Source organism: Ursus arctos, unplaced genomic scaffold (assembly GCF_023065955.2).
Source record: "Ursus arctos isolate Adak ecotype North America unplaced genomic scaffold, UrsArc2.0 scaffold_34, whole genome shotgun sequence".
NCBI lineage: Eukaryota > Metazoa > Chordata > Mammalia > Carnivora > Ursidae > Ursus > Ursus arctos.
The window spans coordinates 24,266,820-24,274,066 of record NW_026623030.1 but is presented as its reverse complement, the minus strand read 5'-3'; the positions used below and the strand labels follow the sequence as shown (position 1 = coordinate 24,274,066).

General features: G+C 50.4%; 1 long non-coding RNA gene across 1 annotated transcript; it reads right to left on the bottom strand.

Annotated features, from left to right (window-relative positions):
- Nucleotides 1-1,720: 1,720 nt before the first annotated feature.
- On the bottom strand, nt 1,721-5,432 carry LOC130542477 (uncharacterized). Its single transcript, XR_008957050.1, has 2 exons — nt 5,208-5,432; nt 1,721-4,907 (listed from the first exon to the last, which is right to left on the bottom strand). It is a non-coding gene; the product is annotated as an uncharacterized LOC130542477 (long non-coding RNA).
- Nucleotides 5,433-7,247: the final 1,815 nt, after the last annotated feature.

Genomic DNA, 7,247 nt, shown 5'->3' with positions numbered 1-7,247 from the left:
ATTTAGGATGATTAATGCCCACCTCCTGGGGTTGATGTGAGGATTGAGTGAGTCAATATGTGTGAAGTACTTCAAACAGTGCCCGACATCTGGTATGCCATGTTGGCTTATTATTATTTTTATCTGTTTGGTTGGTTGGGGTATCATTTACTACAGGAAAGCTCTCTCTTTGTACAGTTCCATGAAGTTGAACAACCATATATAGTCATGTCATCACCACCGCGACCAAGACGTGGGCTGTTTCTGGTACCCTACCCCCTCCACACACACAGAGGTTTCCCTCATACCCCTTCCTTTCCCCCCAGCCCCCGGCAACCACAGATATGCTTCTTGTCCCTCCTGTTTTGCTCTTTCCAGAATGCCATACAAATGGAATCTTTCAGTACATAGCCTTGAGTCTGGCTTCTTTCATTTAGCAAATGTATCTGAGATTCTTCCCTATTCTTCAATGTCTCTGTAGTTATGCCTGTTATTTTTCTTTTTTTAAGAAGGATTTTGTATGTTTATTTGAGAGAGAGAGAGAGCACAAGCAGGGGAGGGTCAGAGGGAGAAGCAGACTCCCCACTGAGCAGGGATCCTGATGTGGGGTTCAATCCCGGGACTCTGGGATCATGACCCCAGCTGAAGGCAGATGCTTAATTGACTGAGCCACCCAGGTGCCCCTGTTTAAAAAAAATTAGGGGCACCTGGGTGGCTCAGCTATTAAGCGTCTGCCTTCGGCTCAGGTCATGATCCCAGGGTCCTGGGATCGAGCCCTGCATCAGGCTCCCTGCTCGGCGGGAAGCCTGCTTCTCCCTCTCACACTCCCCCTGCTTGTGTTCCCTCTCTCGCTGTCTCTGTCAAATGAATAAATAAAATCTTTTTAAAAAATTATTTAGGGCTCCCTTCTCAGTGGGGAGTCTGCTTCTCCTTCTCCCTCTGCCCCTTCTCATGTGCCTTCTCTCTCTCTCGCTCACTCTCTCAAACAAATTTTAAAGATTTTAGAAGATTTATTTATTAATTTTAGAGACAGAACATGAGCAGGGGTAGAGGTAGAGGGGGAGAGAGAGAGATTGAGAATCCTGAAGCAGACTCCCCACCCAGTGTGGAGCCCAACACGGGGCTCAATCCCAGGACCACGAGATCATGACCCAAGCCAAAATCAAGAGTCAGCCACTCGACCGACTGAGCCACTCAGGCGCCCCTGTTCCTGCTTATTTGGGAGGAGGATTTCGTGTTATGAGCACACCACAGTTTGTTCATTCACTCGGCCATCGAAGGCCATTTTAGTCGTTTCCAGCTTGGGGTGATTATATAAATAAGGCAACTCTAAACATTCGTGCACAGGCTTTTGGACATCTTAATTTCTCTTGGATAAATATATGTAGGAGTGGGACTTCTGGGCAGTACGGTACATTGATGTTTAACTTTATAAGAATCTGCCAAACTGTTCTCCAAACGGCCGTACCATTTTAGCTCCCACCGGCAGTGTGGGACGGCAGGAGGGGCCTGGCTGCTCCGCACCCCCGAGGGCACTCAGTGTGGTCTGTCTTCTCAGCTACTCCGTGGGAGTGTACTGGCACCTCACCGTGCTTTGGACTTGCATTTCCCTAATAACTAACGATGTTCAGCCTCTTTCATGTGCTCATCTGCTTCCTATCTATTTTCTTCGATGAAATGTCTATGCCGATATTTTGCTAGGTTTTCTTCTTCTTCTTCTTCTTCTTCTTCTTCTTCTTCTTCTTCTTCTTCTTCTTCTTCGGGCATGGGTGTTTGCTTTCTTATTATTGACTCTTGGGAGTTCTTTATATATTCTAGACACAAGTCCTTTATCAGATATGTGTTTGGCCAAGGTTGTCTGCCAGTCTGTGGTTTGTGTTCTCATAGCAGTGTCTTTAGCAGAGCGGAACTTTTGAATTTTGATGAAGTCCAATTTTATTAACTTTTTCTTTCATGGTTAGCGCTTTGACGTCATGTTCAAAAAAGCTCTCCCTAAACCCAGTCACAAAGATTTTCTCCTATGTTTTCTTCTAGAATTTTTGGAGTTACATTTTGGTGTAAGATCCATTTTGAGTGAATTTTGCTCTAAGGTGCAGGGGATGGACTGAGGTTCATTCCTTTTGCAGGTGGATGTCCAATTGTTCCAGCATCGACCGTTAAATATTTGCAATGAGTATTAACACTATCAGGATTCCCAGCGTTCTGGGGGCCGGCAGTCACCAAGAGGGCATGGTGGCCCCACTGTCCCTCCAGTCGAACAGCTGGGGACGGCTGCAGTTCTTTGCTGGCAAAGGAACTGGTTTCAGGTCGCTTTACCTCCTCTCTCTCTTCCTGAAATCTCTTGCATAAAACAAACCATGAAAGGGCAGGGGTGGCTTAGTGGTCTGGCAACGTCCCTTTGAAAATAAACAAGTGCAGAAACTGAAAGCCAAGGGCCATCTCTGGGGACTACTTGGAGAAACAGTTTGGGGCCGGTGCATCCGCTGCGCGTGGCTCTCCTGCCCCCGCCGGAGGCAGGTCGGATATGGCAAAGCCAAACAGGATCCTGATTGCTTCAGATGTCACCCCTGGCCAGGGAGACCACCCCCACCTCCAGGCCTTTGCAGAGAGGCTGCGCTGGTGGGGAGTGTCTAATCGTGGGGGAAGCCGGAAGAGGTCCAGGCTAAACGGCCCTCACTGTTTGCACAATCGGCCTCACGCATCTATGGAGCGGTGACCTCTGTTTTATAGATAGGGAAACTGAGGCAGGGGGAGCTCTGTGTGTGCACGCACAAAGAAATAGATGAGTGTGAATTTGGGATTTGGGGAGGACAGCTTTATTGAGGTATAACTTACATCCCATAACATTTCACCCACCTGAAGCATACAACTTGATGAGCTTTGAAGAAATTCACACAGGTGTGTGATCCTGACCACAATCCAGTGTTAGAATATTTCCAGCACGTCCTGCCCTTTTGCAGTCCATCCTTGTTGCTCCCAGTCCCCGACAACCCGGGCTTTACCTTCAGTCACCAGAGTTTTGCTTTTTCTAGAAAGTTCATGCAAATGGAATCATGCAGTGTGTAGTCACGGTGGGATTTCAAGCCAGAATCTAACATGGAAGCCAGAGAGCCAGGACCACAAGCACACCGTCACCAAAGGCTTTCCTCACCTGCCGTGTCTCCAAACCTGCACATCTTCCAAATGAGGCTACACGGGGGTCCCCCTCTCAGGGTTGAGGCCAGGGTGAGATGACATCATGGGGGGTCCAATATCTTGCATAGTCATCATACTCCATGGAAACTGGAAACAGACCGAATGGCCAGCAGCCGGAGAACGGGTAAGTACCTTGTTGTGTCTTTGCCCTATGGAATCTTCTCTAGCAAGGGGAACAGACTCCAATGATGTGCAAGCATATCGATAAAGCTCACAAACATCACACAGAGTGGAAGAATCCAGATACAAAAGAGCACATCCTGTGATTCCATGAACGGAAATGTCAAAACCAGGCAAAACACACCTGTGCAAACAGAAGGAGGGAGAGCGGTTGCCCTTTGGGGGTAGTGCCTGGAAGGGATAGCGGGGGGCTGTGCAGCTGTAGTCGGCGTGGGCAAGTTCATTGAGCTACACCTTTACGTGGCGATAAACACTCCAGAAAAGTCTTGCATGGTGCCTGGCACATAGCAGGGAATTATTATTCTTGTTCTTTCATCTACATGGTGTTTCCATGGGAAAGTGTGGTCCACTCCAGGGGTTGGCAAACTTCTTCTGTAAAGGGCTAGATAGTAAATATTTTTGACTCTGCAAACCATACAGCCTCTGTAGCAACGATTCACCTTTGCTGTTGTATCGAGAAACCATCCAGGGATGATACGTAACTGAACCAGCATGGCTGTGTTCCAATAATACTTTATTTACAAAAACAGGTCGTGGGCTGGATTTGCTGACCCCTCATCTAGTGAAAGGCTGAATTCCAAAGCCCCCTTCGCTGAGTCCCTGTTCGGTCCCTTCCTTGGCCCCCGTTTTCCTACCTGTATAATGGGAAGGCTGGTTTCTGCTCTAAAGTACCACACAGAGGTCAAATGAGCTCATAAGCGAGGAGCCCTGAGGGAGAAAAGAGCAGGAATTAACAGTCTCTTGAGATTCTTTGGTGCAAAGCGAATTGCTATTTCTGCCAAGGTCTGAAGACAGAAAGCCATTGGCCCCAAGTCACCCAGTGCATCCATGGGGACCAGTGTCCCAGGGGTATCCTGGAGGGAGTCAGAACCCACAGGCCTGGCACCACATCCTGGTCCCTGCCCCCCAGAGGCTCTTCTCTCAAGAGCCTGTGGAGGAAGAACAGCGGTGAAGAAGGAAGGCTGGAAAACTGGGTCCCCAGTGGGCTGTTCCTCTGAGACCCAGGGCCCCAAAGCTCCCCACTTGGGCCTGCTTTACTGAGCAGCTAGCGAGTACAACAGGGATGTGTCCTCAAATCTCCTCAGCCAGGAGTGTCTTCCCTTCTTCCTGTCTCCTGGCAGGCTTCTACTCATCCTATAAGGCACAGTTCAGGCTATCCTGGGTGGATAACCCCCAGGGTCAATCACTTGGGGAAGAGGCTGGTCTTCAGAGGGTCAAGTATAATTCAGAAGGCAAGCCCACAGCAGCCGGGGTTGGGCAATTCTTGCCTCTCCCTGTGCCTCATTCTCTAGGAGCAGGACATCTGGAGTTTAGACATGATTGAAAATAGTAACTATAATAGCAATAACAGTAGCAGCTAACATTTATTAAGATTTCCTACGTGCCAGGACCTGTCCCAAGCACTTCAATTCATTTAATCCTTGTAACAACCCGAGTAGGCACTATTAATCTTCCCACTTTATAGATGAGAAACTGGGGCCCAGAGAGGTTAAGATTCTTACCTGACGTGACACAGCTCTGAAGTGCTGGAGCTCTGAGGATGACAGCAGTGGCTGTTTGAGAAATCCAAAACGGGTCCGTGTTATCCTGTTTATTTCCTTTTCTTGAACTCTGAGTCATCTAAGCCCTTGTCACATGGGAGCATTAAAAGGGGGAAGTTGGGAGGGGGGAGAGAGAGACACTCTCTCCAAGGGAATGACACCATCAGGAGTCAGAGCTACCATATGGGCAACCACCCCTCCTCTGGATTCATCCAGGACACTCTCTAAGCCCTGGGACAGACAGCTCGGGCTCATGTGGGAGAAGACCCAGGGAAAACGGACCCAAACCATCGAGGGCATGTATCGACTCACGGGATTGAGAAGTTCAGGAGGAGGGCTGGCTTCAGGGCCGGCTGGGGCTGAGTGTTCAAATGCAGCTCTCAGGAAGCTCCAACTCCCATCTTTCCACTTGTCCTTGGGTTCACTTCTTTGTCAAGCAGGACTCTCCCAGCATTGCTGCAAAGGTGGCCCTCTAGGGAATTCCCTAGGGACTACTTTAGGACTCTTTCCCAGCAGTTCCCACAGAAATCCCAGGGCTGACTCTCACTGGGCCACGTCGGTTTACGTAGCCATCCCTGAACCTACCGTGGCCAGGGGGAGGGACCGTGGGGATGGTACCAGCCTCCATCGCCTGGCCGCCCCTGGGACTGAGTGGGCAGGGGTGACCCCTACTGGCAGGAGAGGGGAACGCAACCCACAAAGAGCAAGGTGTCTATTAGGAGCCTCTGGAAGGAAATAAAGCATTCCTCACTCGGGGATGGTTTGACTGGGCCTTTAAGGTCTGCAGTCCCTCCTTGGTCTTGACTGTGGACCTCCATGACCCCTGTTGGCTTAGTCTGGGCTAATACCTGGACCTGAGTTTCTCTACCTGCTTCTCCCAGCCCACCTGACTCCACCCCACCGGGCTGCAGTACTGAGTGCCTGGGAGCGCTTGGCCTTTTGCCAACTCCTGGCCTCCTGCTTGGCCTATTGCCCCAGTTCCCTAGTTGCTTTGTCCCCATCTCTAGTCGGGCTTTTTCCAATCCATGCCATTCCCTGGAAATACTACTCCCAGCCCAGCAGAGCCCTGGCTCAGAAACCTCCAGCCTGCTCCTTAGCATCAACAAGGAAAAATGAGCTTCTTAGCTCCATGCCTGGACTCCTTCCACCTAGAAACCTCCTGACACCACCCCCTCATCAAAATGCACCTCCCCTAATTCCAAACTGTGTTGGCCATCCTGACACACTGGCTCATTGCCTAGAGGGAAAGGCTCAAGCTTGAGTCACCGCTGCCCTGGGCCCAGCACACAGGATGCTCACAGGAATACCCGCAAAGCCTACACTTCCAGCTCTTGCGCATGACTGCTCCTCCATTAATGGATGTGAGAGGAAGTCAGCTCCACAACGGACAGGAAACTGAAAGCGACGGAGAAGGCTAGACAGACACAGAGAGAGTGAGAGAACGACTGAGAAACATAATGGCGGGGAGCAGCGGTTGGAGACAAGGGTGGTGGATCCAGACAGACAAGTCTGGAAGGAACTTCATCCAGGACAGAGAGGCAGACATACAGGGAAGACATTAAAGAAGAGAGCCAAAGGGTGTGAGCTGAAGCACATCTTTGGTTAAGCAAACAAGGCTCCTATGATTTCTGTTTTGTCAAGTTGAACTTCTCTATCAGGAGTTCAGGAGTTTATTTCGCTGAGCAATCAATCCTGGGGAAAACATTAGAACATGTTAAAAAGGAAGGGGGTGAGGAGGAGAGGCAGACAAAACAAAGGAGAACGTTTGCCTCCAGGTGGGTCAACACGTGAGTCTTGGCAGCCCTGGCTAGAACAATAATCTCACCACCCTCCTCCCCTTGCAGGCGGCTCAGCCAAGTTCAAGTTTCAGGTGGAAGAAGAGGCAGTGAGACAGGCCAGAGAAAAAGAACTAGTCAACTCCAGGGAGGGAGAGAAATGTCCCAGCTGCTGGGAGGGGAAAGGGTCCTGGGAAGGCTCTGGCTCTGGCCACAAGTCACTTAGTTAGGACAAGTCAAGACAAAGCTACAATCCACTTCTGGGCTGACCCCTCAGAGTCCCTGCCATGAGTCACAGCCTCCCACAGTCAGGACATGGCAAGCTATCCCTTGACCAGGGAGCAGGCATGGCCTTTCCAGGAGGACTCTGCCTGGCAATGTGACTGGGCCATGTTCTCACGTCAACAGGGTGGCCTACAACACCTGCCCAGAGTACCCAGCCAGTGCTTCATGGTGGCAGCGAACATGACCGTGGGAGGCAACAGTCCCTGCCTGCAAGGAGCTTAGTATCCTACACAAAGTCAGGGCCACACAGTTGTGCAGGACAGGCCACAGCAGCCGGCGCGGGACCTTCTCA